General features: G+C 35.0%; 1 protein-coding gene across 2 annotated transcripts in view; it reads right to left on the bottom strand.

Moving 5' to 3' along the window:
- LOC114331260 (NACHT and WD repeat domain-containing protein 2) overlaps positions 1-11,099 on the bottom strand; it is a 206,679-nt gene extending 195,580 nt beyond the window's left edge. For both annotated transcript variants that reach the window (XM_028280772.2, XM_028280781.2), the window contains exon 1: positions 10,731-11,099. The gene's annotated coding sequence lies outside the window, so the exon portion shown is untranslated. The remainder of the gene's footprint in view (positions 1-10,730) is intronic.
- Between the last annotated feature and the right edge of the window lie 3,125 nt (positions 11,100-14,224).

Raw genomic sequence — 14,224 nt, 5'->3', positions numbered from 1 at the left:
CTCAAAGAATATTTAAAAAAACGGTTTTGTTTATTTTTTCAAATGGCACATTTTTGTTAGGTAAAGTTGTTTTGATAAAACGAAAACTTTTGGAGTTATTAGCAGAAAACTTTTAAAAACATTGATTTTTTCGATATAAAACTAATACTTTCGGTAGCGAATAAATCGAAAACTATTAATTTTATCAAAAAAATGTATAGAACGTTTTTTACTTAGAATGAATGTTTCTACTAACTTTTGTAATTAAAATATAAGAAAAAATTTCCACCCCGAGATAGGGTGGCAACCACCCCCATGGTAAAAGCGCCTTTCGGCATGTAATAGATTTTGATACTTGGACTATCCACTACTTATTCTCAAATTTTCAAGCAAATCGATCCATTCTGTAAAAATTACGAGGTTTTGTTCTATTTTAAGCTTCATTACTTGGACTAGTAAAGAATGGTTGTGATCAGTAAATTTTGTCAGTATCTGAGAAGCTTTAAAACATTTTCTTCAATTCTCGAAGGGGAAAATATTGCACACTCCCATTGGTGGTAATTGGAGTTATTTTACTTTTAGACAAACTGGAAATATGGGCTCATGAACGTAATAATAAAATTGATAGAGACGCTACCGGTGAGCAATTAATTTACTGCGTTCAAGCTGCGGGAGATAAAATACTGAAACACTGTAACAAAACTAATTGGATAGGTATATTATATAGTTCTTTTTTTGAATTATATATTTCTTATGTCCTATTTAAGGAAGCTGACAGTGATGACTTACAATCTTGGAAGTATGAAATTGAAAAATATTTAAATGAGCCTAGATCTGAAGATTCTGAGAATATACTTGATTGGCGGAGAAGACACGAAAATATCTACCCGTCATTATAGAAAATGGCCAAGGATTTTCTCAGAACGCCAGCAACATCTGTACCTGCGGAAAGGATATTTTCAAGAGCAACATCAAGAATAACAAAGCCAAGAAATCGGCTAGGCGTTGACTCTATCAGAAGGATTATCTGCCTTAATCTATGGCTTATCAAGATTTTTTGTTTTCTTGACAAGGAATATTGGTATTGACATACAATTTCTTGCCTTGTCTTGAAATCTAAATTTGCTTTTTGTCTGGATCTTGCCTTGAAATCAAGACAAGATCAAGACAAGATCTTGAAATTTTCAAGAAGTTGGCGACCCCTAGCGACAAATAGTAGTGTAAACGAAACGCTCGTTGTACACGCACATAACTTTCATCATTTGTGTAAAAAGCTTTCACAGTAAATGTGCGTTGTTCACAAGACCACGCTGTTCGCTGCAATATTTAATGAAATGTCCTGAGACGGCCCTGCCTGCGTGCATATATGGCTTATTAGCGACATATTCATTTTTTAGTAAGTCTGTTTGTTGTCTTCAAAGAGTTCACACATGTCTTAGTAATAAAAATATATACAGTCCACTTAGTCAGCAGTTTTATTCATTGGGAACACAAGGTTGCACGTGGGCATCCTAACATTGGTCCATTCGAGACGGATCAAATTTCGCTATAGTGCCGATGTAAATTGGTCAAGGGAGCTGTTAAGTTTTAATTAGATTACACTAAGACATACATATATCGTCAACGTGGTGACGGTGACGTAATAAGTGAATAGTTTTCGTTCAAAATTGGGTGAAGTCAACAAGTGGGACTCAAGACGGTTAAGTGTTTTGCTTTACAAGTTCAACGGACGGAAAACAAAGATCATAAAGACGGCAGTTGGAATAAGCGGATCAGGTTTCAGCTAATAGCGGCATGGTATACGACGATAATAAAATTAAAAGTGGGTGAGCCAATATCCTATTTATATTTTCCTAATTTCATTCGATAAAAAACAGCATAATTTGATCTGTGTTTATTGCATGTTATTCATTTGTCATAGGTAGTAAATTTTGATTTTAAATACTTTTATTTCCGGAGTTTACAATTGGAGAATTTAATTTCATAGTACATTTGGTTGATTTAATAATTATTAGTTTTAATAAACTATTTTTGGTTTATAATGGGTGATCTAACAGATTTAGTTGCTAGAAGGGGTGTAATTAAAGGTCAATTAAGCCGGTTTGAAACATTTATAAATAATATAAGGGATAATGAATTGCAATTCATAGAATTACGTCTTCGGAAATCGAAATGTGAAGAAAATTGGGATAAATTTGCAGACATTCAGTCAAAAATTGAAATATTAGACAGTTCAGGGAAACAATTAGATGAAAGGGTTAGTTTCGAAGATAATTATATTAGGATTATTGCGTTAGCTGAGGGTAAATTACAAAATTCATACGATGGTTCTAAAAATGCGGGTATTAGCAAAAACACGGAAAATCGGGCTCCATCGGAAAGAGGAGCATTATTAAAACATACGAATAATCGGGCTCCAACGGAAAGAGGAGCATTGGTAAAAAATAGGGACAATCGGGCTCAAACGGAAAGGCGGAATCATAGGGTAGAAGGCTGTACTATGCCAGGTTGCAGTGCTTGTGGTAGAAAACATAATATTCTGCCACATATTTCAGGGAATTTCGGTAGAAATATTTCGGATTCGGTAAATACAAATGTGGCTAGTCGCGGGACACCACAAACGGATAATAATACGGTACCTGTTTTTTCGGGAACAGGTTACGAAATACGGTTTACGGGAAATACGGTTACGGAAAATACGGTTAAGGAAAATACGGTTACGGAAAATGAGGTTACGGAACATACGACTGCGGGAAATGCGGTTACGGGAACCCGGGTTAATAATAATAATACGGCAAATAATACGGTAAATCGGATTAACTCGGGTAATAATGATGATAGGGAAGACACTGCTAAAACGGCACATAATACGGGAAATCAGGTTAATAATAATAATACGGCAAATAATACGGTAAATCGGATTAACTCGGGTAATAATAATGATAGGGAAGACACTGCTAAAATGGCACATAATACGGGAAATCAGGTTAATAATAACAACACGGCAAATAATACGGCAAATCGGATTAATTCGGGTAATAACAATAATAGGGAAAGCACTGTTAACACAGCGGATAATTCGGGAAATAATTATAATGAAAATTCGAAGGCTCAAGGGAATACAGAAGGTACGCGGACTTGTGAACAGGATCTTGTTCACAGTTACAAATCGGTGAGGATATCGGAAAATACGGATTCAAGGGAGATTTTATTATCTACGGAACATTTACAAATAATGGAAAAATCGGGAAAATTAAGTGACTGTAAAGCATTATTAGACGGTGCTTCAAAATCAAACTTTATGACTAAAGAATTATGGGAAAAGACAGGACTAAAGTCCTTTAAAGTAAATATACCGGTAAAAGGGATAGAGTACAATTGCACAAGCATAAGGGATTCGGTTAACTTAACGGTACGGTCTAAATGTAATAGTTTTCAAATGGACGGTTGTTTCTTAGCCATTGATAAAATAGATTTAGTAAATACTTTTAAAATTTCGGAAAATATTACTCTAGCAGATACTGAGTTTTGGAAAACAAATAAAATAAGTTTGCTGCTTGGAGCAACTGTATTTTGGGACTTACTTTGTACAGGGCGGTTCAAGGTGAATAAAGAGGGACCTTTTATTCAAAAAACCAAATTGGGTTTGATGGTATCGGGGCTAATACCAGGGGTTAATGACCAGCACAAAAAACAAAGTTGCAATTTTACGGAAAATAAAAATATTGAAGCACAATTACAACGGTTTTGGAGCTTGGATGAATGTGAGGAAGCTACACCTCATACAACGGAAGAACGAAGATGTGAGGAATTATTTGAAAATTCTAGGGAAAGAAACTGGGAAGGCAGGTTTATTGTGAAATATCTATTTAAGGATAATGTGGATAAGTTGGGCCAATCTTATGACACGGCGTTAAAAAGATTTAGTCATTTGGAAGGGAAATTAGAAAGGAACGCCGTCATGAAGCAGCAATATAATGATTTTATGAAGGAATATATCCAGTTAGGGTACATGTTCAAGATTGAGGATGAGAATCAAGTCTCACATGCGGCTCATTATCTTTGTCACCACGGGGCGTTCAAGGATTCTTCTATCACTAAGAAATGTAGGGTTGTTTTTGACGGTTCTGCGGTTAGCGATTCGGGAATCTCGCTAAATGATACTTTAATGACGGGTAATAAATTACAGGACAATTTATTTAATATTTTGTTACGGTTTAGGGAACATGTTATAGTAATTGTTGCTGATATAGCTAAGATGTACCGGCAAATTTTGATTTATGATCCAAACGGGGAATTTCAAAGAATTCTATGGAGATTTTCAACGCAAGACGAAGTAGGAGTTTATAGGTTGAACACGGTCACCTACGGGTTAGCTCCATCTAGTGTTTTAGCGGTTCGATGCTTATTACAGTTAGCTAGGGAAAAAAGGGATAAATATCAAAGGGCAAGTGAAGTTATACTTCGTGATTTTTATATGGATGATTTAATAAAGGGTACAAACACGGTTGAAGAAGATAGAGGTTTAAAAGGGGAAATAATTAGTATTTTGGATTCAGGATGTCTTCCATTAAGAAAATGGAAGTCAAATCATCCAGAGGTTCTTATGGATGAGTTTAATTCGGCAGGAGATATAGAATATTATCTAGCGGAAGATGGGATTAATAAAACACTTGGATTATTATGGAATTCAAAGGAAGATGTTTTATATTTTAGTATTACGATTGATACAAGAAAAGATAAGGTGAGCAAGAGAGGCATTCTATCGGTCGTAGCTCAAGTATTCGATTTACTTGGCCTAGTTAGTCCAGTGATGATAAGGGTAAAATTAATAATACAAACATTATGGCAGATGAAATTGGGATGGGATGAATCATTACCTCAGGAACTTTACTCGTCCTGTAGCAGGCTCAGGGATAAAATAACGGCTCTGGAAGAATTAAAAATAAATCGAAAATTTTATTGGAAAAAATCAACGGATGTTAACGGTATGGATAATGTAAATTTAGCTTGTTCAAAATCTAGGGTGGCTCCTTTGAAGTCTGTATCCTTGCCAAGACTGGAGCTATGTGCTGCTCTTTTAGGAGCAAAATTCACTGAAGAGGTAATTAAATCTTTAAATATTAGGTTTACCAAGGTAAGACTCTGGACGGATTCCACGAGGGCATTGGCATGGATATGGGGAGAACCGTGCCAATGGAAAACTTTTATAGCGAATAGTGTATGGGAGATTCAACGGTTAACGGATAAAAATTCTTGGGGACATGTTAGGTCAGAGATAAATCCAGTGGATGTTTTATCAAGAGGGATAGAACCAGAGCAATCCAAGGATTTTAGATTATGGTGGGATGGTCCTAATTTTTTAGTACTGCACGAAGAAATGTGGTTTGAAACAGAATCAGACGTTAAAGTAGAGGAGCTGCCAGAAATTAGAAAGCCAAAATTGGTATTTTCTTCAATTGTGGTACAGGACATATTCGGTAAATATTCTGGTCTTAAACGGTTAAAAAATGTAATAGGTTGGATATTTAGTTTTTACAAAAATTATAAATTAAAAAGGGAACAAAGGGTTTTAAGTAAAGTTCTCTCCAGTGACGAAAAAGAAACAGCTTTGAGACGACTAATAATATCGCAGAAACAGAGTTTTTATGAAGTCTGGCAAGCTCTGAAAAAATCAAAAGGGGTTTTGAATTCAAATAAAATAATATGTTTATATCCATTCTTGGATGATTCGGGTATATTAAGGATAAGAAAAAGAATACAGAATGCTGAGGTAGGGTACGACCAAAAGCATCAGATTATACTTTCGAAATCACATAAGTTAACAAGACTCATAATACAAAACGAACACTATCGGAATTTGCATGCGGGTGCGAAAACGTTATTAAATATTGTAAGATTAACTTATTGGCCTATATCGGGTAGAAGCGTGGTTCGGGATATATTACGTAAGTGCATAACCTGTTTTCGGGCAAAGCCATTGCATCTTAAACAAAAAATGGGAAATTTACCGGCTAGTCGCATAACTCCTAGTATTAAATCTTTTGAACGGTGTGGCATTGACTATGATGGTCCGTTTCATATAAGGGCTCATAAGCTTAGAGGGCAAAAAATTATTAAGGGGTATTTGTGTATTTTTGTTTGCTTGGTGACCAAGGCTTGTCATTTGGAGTTGGTCAATGACTTAACTACGCAGGGATTTTTGAATTGTTTTAAAAGATTTATATCCAGAAGGGGTTTACCACGGGATATATATTCAGATAATGGAAGTAACTTTGTAGGGGCTAACAACCACCTTCAGGATTTATTTAATTTTTTACGGGATAGGGTAAATCAGTGTACTTTTGCTAGATACTTATCTGAATTGTCTATTAACTGGCATTTTATACCAAGCTATTCTCCACATTTCGGTGGTTTATGGGAGGCAGCTGTAAAATCGGCAAAATATCATTTAAAAAGGGTTGTTGGGGACACTAGTCTCACCTATGATGAGTTGAATACGGTAATTGCGCAGACTGAAGCCTGCTTAAATTCCCGTCCTTTGACCCCTCTTTCTGAGGATCCTACTGATTTTAATGTTCTCACTCCTGGGCATTTTCTAATTGGCTGTCCATTGGTGTCGTTACCGCAAGAAAACATTCTACATCTGAATCCGGGTCGTATTCAAAGGTTCCAATTGGTAACGCAGATGATGCAAAATTTTTGGAGTAAATGGTCCAAGGGTTATCTGGCAAATTTGCAAGAAAGAAATAAATGGCGTTCTTCAGCTGACCAGATTAAACCCGGACAAATAGTAATTTTGGAGGAGAGTGGGGTACCACCCATGAAATGGCCTTTGGCAAGGGTAATGGAGGTGCATCCTGGAAAAGACGGTATTGTGCGGGTAGTGACGCTCAAAACGAGTAATGGACACTGTATTAAACGTGCGGTGGCAAAAATTTGCGTGTTACCGATGGATAATTAGACATAGGGGAAAGAGAAACTTTCGTTTGGTTTAGGACATTATTTTTGGTTTTAGGTTATATTGTTGCATTGTTTTGTTGGTATAATAGGAGCTTTAGTTTTAGTTATCTTGAAAGACTGTGCTTTCAAGGAGGGGCGGCATGTTCGCTGCAATATTTAATGAAATGTCCTGAGACGGCCCTGCCTGCGTGCATATATGGCTTATTAGCGACATATTCATTTTTTAGTCAGTCTGTTTGTTGTCTTCAAAGAGTTCACACATGTCTTAGTAATAAAAATATATACAGTCCACTTAGTCAGCAGTTTTATTCATTGGGAACACAAGGTTGCACGTGGGCATCCTAAACACACGCCTCCATGATAACTAAATTTCCCACTCTTTAGATTCATAACGTTTACGTTGCAAGCCCGCGGCTCCTCTATTTTATCGTCAGCAGCGCTATTCAAACCGACAATAGGTGGAATACCACGATATAACAATGGAGACCATGGACAGGAAAGAGAGCAAGAGGACGACCCCAGATGAGATGGGGAGACGACATTAAAAAGATAGGAGGAACGCACTGGAAACGAAAAGCACTAAACAGAAGCGAATGGAGAAAACTGGGGGAAGCCTATGTTCAAAATTGGACGAATTAAAGGGCAGAAGAAGAAGCGTTGTCAAATCGTACCGTTTCACTGAATCACCCTTTATATATAATATTTGTCAGGCAAATGTCCACATCTCTCTATACAGCTGGAACAATAATCTTTTGATTTACAAGTATACATGGTTCACTGAGAAAGATGTGATTGATCTTTCCAGATTTTTTCGTAAGGTTCCATCTTCAAATACTGAAAAAATTGTTTTTTGGGGTTTTTTTGCGAATGTTGCCCCCAGAGCAACACTTTACATAAATAAACGAAATATTTCGAACGATTCTACTCCATGGTAGGTTCTTTATACAAAGGCATTAATTCGTTGCTGATTCTTCTATCCCACCCGTCTTGTATCTTCCTTCCGCCGAAAACGCATCCCAATATTTTCCTTACCCGTCTTTCCAGAGTATCCTCTTCCTTCTTACTTAATGCCCATACCTCGCAGGCTTATGCTACTGTCGGTATAATTACTGATTTTTAGATTCGGAGTTTGCTTTGTTTAGAAACGTATTTTAAATTCATTTGACCTCTTAAACTGCCTAATTTTTTATTCCCTTTTGCTATTCTAGCTCGAGCTCCTATTCCTCTTTTCCATTTTCATCGCATACTACACCTAGTTATTCAAAATTATCCACCATTTTAAAAGTATAACAGGTTTTTGGTCGGTGGGTTGTAAGCAATTTAATAATTTCATAGTCAAATGAGTCAGGAACTAAAATTCGTCTTGTTATCCTCTGATACCTTTTAAAATGTACATATAAAGCAATACAGAGTGATGAATTAGTCGCCAAGGGATCTAGAATTGCATCCACCACATGTCGTTCACCGTGATAACAATATTTTAAATTCATAGAAGTGAATTCAAATAAAATAAAAGTAAAGATGATTCAGTTTTGATTACAGGATAGGGTCTCTACTATGTGCTTATACACTCAACGAAAAAGGTACGTAATATGTATTAATAAAAATGTTAATTCAAAGGATTCGAAAAAAAAATGAATACGATAAAAGACACACGAAAACTTCCTTCCAGTACGGACTGCACTTGGAAACGAAATGAAATTATTTGGAACTTCGGCAGAAATAACAGCATTGTTTAACAAAGAACGATAAGGAAAAACCGTTACATTTCAAATGGTCAAGCAAAACATTTATTGTTTCAACAAATTCGTTTATTTTTACCATGAACGCATTGATTGTGGTTATTAAACGCAGTAGTAGATTGATTAATGCATTCGTTGTTACAACAATCAGTTTATATCTATGGAATAATCAAATAATACTCTATCTATATTAACAACATTTGAACATTGTTTTAATGAAATCTGTACGTTGTCACGATAAACCAAGGTACTTACTTATCATCTACGAAATCAAGAAAGTGCTTTGCTACCACAATTACCATTATTTAATAAATATACGAAACTAACTTATTGTCTGAATAAATTGAGTGTTATTGATTAATGTACTCTAGTTATTTTCACAATTATTATTTAATCATTGTGACAATAACCAAATACCTATATTGATCAATGTCTAAAAGTTCATTGACACAAAAAATTAAATTGTTGTTACAACGAAATACTATTCAATAATCACTGTTAATCAATATTACGAACTAAATTTCTTTGAGTGTACGTATTTCGGTTTTACCGTAGCCTCCTCGGAGCAGCTGTGTAGAGAAACTGAACTAGAATCAAATGTTTTCATCTCTTCGGTGTAATTATTAAAATATTTACCAAAGATGCTACTAGCACCTTCTATGAATTATATTATACTTAATTTGCATCTTAAAAGGCATCAGAGGATAACAATTCGAATTTTAGTGACTCATTTGACTTACTATTCATAGACGGTGCTACTGGCATCTTTGGTAATTATTTTAATCATGAAGAGAAGTATCCATATTTCACAAATGTAGTCTCGAGGTAACAAAGTACAAAAAACTCGAAGAAGTACCTACCACAAAGTTTTTTTAATTAAAAAATCAATAAAATTGGACGGGTTTCGGCTCAATTAGAGCCATCATCAGCAAATAAATACAGGAACACAAACACCTAAGACACCTGATCTGTTCGCAAGATGGTTCCTCCACATGAAGATGTCCTTACTCAATTACTTTTTTTATTTATAATACAATGTAAAAATCGCTTAATAGCAAAACCAAAGAATGTTTGTGCAGTAATGTTTGTCTTTTAAAGTAGTTGATTCTTCCTCTTTCCTGTCCTGGTCAGTTCTTGATGTTTGTGTTCCTGTACTTATATGCTGATGGCTCTTGTTGAGCCGAAACGCGTCCAATTTTATTGATCTTTTTAATAAAAAAACTTTGTGGTACTTCTTCGAGTTTTTTGTACTTAAGTCGAACCCGCTTATTAGAATACCTGTTAAAGGAATACCCTGCTTTCAGTAATAGAAATTTGAGGTCCCGGAACGTTTCTACTAGCCACCATTGATCGGTTATTAGAATATTCCTGTTATAAGAATACTTTTGCTTGGCACGAAGGCCATTCCAATAAGCGGGTTCGACTGAACATAGTAGAGGCCCTGTTCTGTGATTAAATCGGAATCATCTTTACTTTCATTAAAAATTTCAAAAAATTCGCATACTTAGTTGAGACTTTTAAAAAATTTGTCCATTTTTTATAAACCAGTAGGCTGAGTGTACATAAACTGATTTTTTACAGAATTTTTCGTAAGGTATTATGCATCTTTATAATTTGTTTGTTTGAAAGTTTTTGGGGACGCTCTCCCTTTAAAACAGATCAAATCATTATTTTTTAGGTTATACATAATTTGAAGTACGAGGTAGGAGCATGTACCCACCTCATGACCCACCTTGTCTAAATTCTTAAATGGGAGAAAGATACAGTTAAGTAGAAAAATAATAACAGATAGAAAGTAATAATTAATCAGATTTACCCAAGACCACTGAGAAGCTTTTAAAATTCTCTCAAACACGTTGGTGGCAAAAGTTGATATCACTATTTTATGACAAATCGTTTTTCTGGACGTTTTTCAATGTTTTTTCTTCTTTAATAAATTTGTTAATAATAATTTTTGTAAATTAACTAGTACTTGGATATACTAACTCAAAATCCCTATAACTAATTTATTTAAAATAAACTTTAGATAATAGAATCGGTACTTACTTAACACATTATTTGAAAAGTCCAAAATCCATCCATCTCCTTGGCACACCATAAATATAAACAATAAAACTAGTCTTTAAACGGTACCACGGCACCTACCCCTAAGTGAATATTTGTCGTCCGAAAAGCATCCATAACTAATTAAATAGTTAAAAAAGGACCCGAAAAGTATCTAGTTTTCCCCGCAATATACGCGAAGCGTTCAATGGAAACAAACAAATTTTTATTTCGAGATCGAAGTTTCAAGCCGCAGTAGTCGGTCGGTCCCCTTTCAACAAATAATTACTACGAGAGCAACACTTTACATAAATAGACGAAATATTTGGAGCGATCCGAATGCATGGTTGACGTAAGTCATACACACAGTGGTAAAAATCGATGTTGGCCCACGGTGATCAGGCAAGCGCCGGTCTGTGACGTCAAAAGACGCTGGGCCAGCGGCGGAGATGAGCGGGCTATTACGCGATCCAGATATCCAGGATACGTCAGCCCACGTCGCGAACGCTATTTGCGTATTGAAATCAGTCTACCATATGGTACATGGGTCAAACCGCATGCAGTTTCTATTTCCGCACAAGCCTTCAATAGTGTTAATTTTGTGCGAAAAAAGTGATGCAATTAGATGACGTACACATCTACCAGATACAGAAAACAAAAAAGCTCTTTTATATACCTACAACAAAAGTATGTGTACTTTGTACGCACGTAAGAAGATATATTTCTATTTTTATGATTTCAACGAAACAAATACATTTTAAACATTTTAGTTATATTTTTATTTAAATATTAAACTAATTTTAATACTTAACCCGCGAGTAGTCGCTCCGTTAGATAGAATCTCACATTTTATCCTTTTTCGCGATAACTTGATGAAAAATTTTGCAATTTTGAAAAAATTTCGAAGTGCCTCGAGGAAGGGTGTAGTAATGCTTAGGTATTTTCTTCTTCTTTTTGTGGAATTTATGGCTTTGGGAGAGACAATTAGCTTTAATAAGTGTTAGAAATAATATTTTTCTACGAGCGTGCAAAAATGTCTACTTTCGCGCACGCATTTTAGTTTAGAAAGTTTCACTTTTCTCACGCGTGTTACTTTTCCGCACGCGTGTTACTTTTCCGCACGCGTGTTACTTTTCCGCACGCGGTTTTTACTTTTCCGCACGCGTGTTAATTTAGATATGTTAATATGGCCTTAAAGTAATTATAATACATGCAATAAACTAATATTTAGATGTTATTTACTAATTTACATATTTCAAATATATCTTATTGTGTTCCTGTTTTAATGAAATTAACGCGACAATTCGATGAAATAAAATTATTTTGACATAATATTCGAAAGTCAAATCGGTAGACAATAACAGTCGTTTTGAATCATCGTCATGGAAACCAAGATAGTCCTCATGCTAACTAATTATATTGAAAGTTTGGTTTTGACAACCTTGTCAAAGAATTAATTTGTGTATGTATTTTCATATTAATTAAATTAATTTTGGTAATTTTTGAAAGACTCTTAGAAAAAATATTTTTCCTAACTCTTGCAGAAAGTCTCTTTTCCGCACTCGACTGCTTGCCGAACTCCCGCTTCGCGTCGTTCGGCAAACTGCAGTCGCGTGCGGAAAAGAATGACTTTCTGCACTCTAGGAAAATAACTATTCTAACATAGCATGTAAATAAAAATACTATAAAATAAAAATTTGTTGTACATTCGTATTTAAATTCGTATTGTGAGATGAAACCTAACACGCGACTGTTCACGTTACAGAAGTAAGCGCGACTATCCCCGGGTTAAAATAATACCAAAAATTTCGCGCCTTTCGATTTTCTGCTGTATTTTGTTCAAATTTTAAAATCCTTAAAAATGGTAAATTCTCCAAAAATAAAATAAAAATCTGCCTAAGCAGATGGGACGTGAATTATAAATTGTAAAATTCCCTCATCTTCCTTAGTCTCAGCATCCGTTATGGCTTGCAAATTGTAGAAGCCTCGAAGGTATTACCAGAGAAGGTTCCCATTGTTTTCAGTGTGTTAGGATGTAGAATAGCATTTTTGGAAGTTGTTTTATGTGCTATTAGATTGAAAACTTAGTTTTTTTAATAGCAGTTGCCGCTAGGGCATCCCTGCTATTTTGTTCGTGCAATCCGTGACTGCACGCCGGGGTTTGTCCAAGTTGGGTCAGAGAGAGCAGCATATGTGCTTCCTGATGAGGGACTAATACGTTTCGAAACCGGTAGAGGTGCTGGCTGCACTCTCTGATTGAACTGGAATAATGATGCGGCTGTAGTTTCGTGTTGCAATGAAACTGAAAATGGTTATTCATTTTTAAGTTAATAATTACTAAATAGTTAGTAATTTGGCCAAAATTGGCAAAACACAAAAAAATTACCTACTAAAATCCCTAGCCAGCTATGTATGAGTTTAGCGAACCGACTATACTTTAAATCTTTTTATGTTGAGTAAAAGCAAGGTTATATGCAAAAATATTTGGTATAGTCAATAATTTGTTATTTTTAATTATAAATTTACATTATCTCGGCTTCTAATGGACCGATATTAATTGTTCAAAGTATGTTTGGTTTTGTTCTGAAACTATTTTCTTGTGGCATTAATATTTTTTGTATTTTGACAACGGCATCCGATTTGGACGTCTAAACGTTAACAAAATCATTTTTTTGGTAAAATTTTGGCTTATTTCCTATTACAAATAGGTAATTAGTTTGGTTTGTTTAAAAAAAAAACAAAACATGGTTTTTGAAAAGGGGTAAGTACCTACCTATATATTTTCTATGACAACTGAGCACTTTCTAACGAAGTAAGTTTTATTCAGATACTAGGGAATATGTGTGATACTTCTTTTATATATGATACTTCTATTATATTGGCCCGCGTACTAAAAAAAAGTTTATCAATAGCAAGCTGAAAATTTGTTAATAGCTTAACGGTGCCTAATCGGAAATAACTTTGATGTAAGGGAATACTGGAACAGAGGAAGTTTTAATTGTGGAACGTGATTTTAAATGTGGAACTTGTCATCCTAACAAGTTTTGTGAAAACTAGCAGGTTGTTTTTAAGTTTATTCAATAGCAAACTTTATATGGCACCCGGATCAGATGAAATCCCTTCAGAAATACTCAAACTACTGGATGAAAGGGGAATTTCAGTACTACATAAAATATTTAATTTTATTTGTGAAACTGGTTGCTATCCTCCACAGTGGTTGCTCTCTACATTTATTCCCCTACCCAAAAAAGTCAATGCAAAAAGATGTGAGGATCACAGACTCATAAGCCTGATGAGCCACACTTTAAAAATATTCTTAAAAATTCTATATCAAAGATTATACAAAAAATGTGAATGGGACATCAGTGATTCTCAGTTTGGGTTTAGGCAAGGTTTAGGAACAAGAGAAGCAATAGTAGCAACACAGGTGTTGGTCCAAAATTTTTACGATCAGAGGAAGGACGTATTCCTGTGCTTTTTAGATTACGAGAAAGCGT

The sequence above is a fragment of the Diabrotica virgifera genome, chromosome 6, assembly GCF_917563875.1.
Source record: "Diabrotica virgifera virgifera chromosome 6, PGI_DIABVI_V3a".
Taxonomy (NCBI): Eukaryota; Metazoa; Arthropoda; class Insecta; order Coleoptera; family Chrysomelidae; genus Diabrotica; species Diabrotica virgifera.
This window is presented reverse-complemented; position numbering and strand designations above follow the sequence as displayed.